Below are 1,886 nucleotides of genomic sequence, written 5' to 3'. Positions count from 1 at the left end.
AAAATTTACCAATTGCGTATCTAGTTTCTGTCGTTCTCGCAGTTTCATTATAAAAGCCGCTTACATATCATCTTAGGCTACCTTGCATAGATGAAGCAATAAATTAAGCTCCAATTTATTTATTTATTTTATGTAGCAATTGCCCTGTACAGGGGTTTTAAATTAGGGGTGGACATTCACAAATAACACGGTGGTTGAAAGTCTGTGTAGAATTTCTTCTGTGGCTTTACGAAAATGAATGGGACTGGAGCGGACCACGGCGTCGGTGGGAAGATCGTTCCAGTCCTTTGCTGTTTTGATGAGAAAAAAATGCTGAGAAGGCAATTGCAAGCTTCTTTTCTTGTTAACCAGGGAATGGGTTGTGGACTCAGTCAGGGTAAAGACGTACTTTTTCAATCACGCTCGCAGCTGTTTCTGAATGATACAACCGATGAAACATGAAGAGACGCCTAACTTTGCGCCTCATTTTGAGTTAAGGAATATTAGGTTGGCTTCTTAGTTCACTGACGCTGGTTTAGTTTAGTTTCGTCATGCTGGATTTATTTAGTAACCCTTTGTTCACAGTAATGTGAACAAAGCAATTTTATAGAAAAGGTAGTAGTACTATGCACTAAGTTAGGAGCCGCTTTTATCTTATGTGTTGGGATTTCCTGATACACTTACGTGGAACCTAGTGTACTCTTTTTAGTTGAGACTGCTTCTCATTCACTCGCCTTGTCCATGCAGCGTCGGCGTTGTTGTCGTCCGCCCCTCCCCCATACTCCTCGCCACGCGAGCTGCGCTTTCCGCCGCTCACCCCCTCTCCTCTCCGATGCCCTCTCTCGTCCACACCCCTCCCCCTACACTATAAAAAAATAATAGTTAGCAGCGCCCGGTTTCGATCCCACAACCCTGTGGGCGGAACGCGAGGTACATGGTGCTCTTCCCGCTGCGCCACAAAACCGAGACAGAATCAAATGCTACGAACGCGCTTTATATCCTTGACTCATTCAAACTACGTCAAGAAGCTACTGATACAACGCATGATGGGGCAATGATTAACACTTGCAATAAAAGAAAAGAAGCTTCCACTTACAGCAACAATGATGGAGTAAAGGTCGTTGCGACCGCGAAGCCCCAAGCATACCACTTAGAGAGATTGACCAAGATTGGCCAATAAAACATAACAATAATCATAAAACATAATAATCATACGCGTTCCCGACACGTTTCACGCGATTTCAGAATCAATCCAACGGAAACACCAAGTGAACCCCACGATGCGTCGCATCTACACAGGGTTCTCCTCGCGGTGAGCTGGGCGCAATTTTAGTCCAGGTACCTAAATACAGCTTGTAAAAACAATCCGCGAAATTTAATTAAATGTTGTACACTCCTAAAAATGAGGGCGTCATGTAAATCTTTGAGAGAAGGTTAGTAAGTTAACCAAGTCCTTAATGGGGGAGAAGGTTCGTAAGTGCGCCAAGACCTTAATGGGGGTCGCCTACAAAATATGAGCGCCACATGCTGGTACACTATACCAAACAACAAACTTAAAAGTGCGCCCACACTATTTCACCCTGCTTTCAGAATTCTGTAAACTGTGTCTAGGAGCTAATGTGACGCCACACAAATATTATAATCGCCAGTCATCCTCCACCGTGCAGTTGCAGTATATGAAATCAGTATATCTTTGGAGGGCGGAGGCCATCAACGAGAGAACCTACCCGTGTGTGCAGGATTTCTTGTCTACACTTAACTGCCTAATGCTTGTCTACCATAACTGCCTAATGCTTATGGCGGTATCCTTGCCCTCTTATACGCGGAACACTTGACAGACCGAGCAGAAAGAACATATATTCTGGGTTGCTAGTCTGAGTCGTTACACGGCAGACATGTTCTTGTCA

Source organism: Haemaphysalis longicornis, unplaced genomic scaffold (genome assembly GCF_048455015.1).
Source record: "Haemaphysalis longicornis isolate Haplotype H1 unplaced genomic scaffold, Haemaphysalis longicornis Haplotype H1 scaffold_431, whole genome shotgun sequence".
NCBI lineage: Eukaryota > Metazoa > Arthropoda > Arachnida > Ixodida > Ixodidae > Haemaphysalis > Haemaphysalis longicornis.
This window is presented reverse-complemented; position numbering follows the sequence as displayed.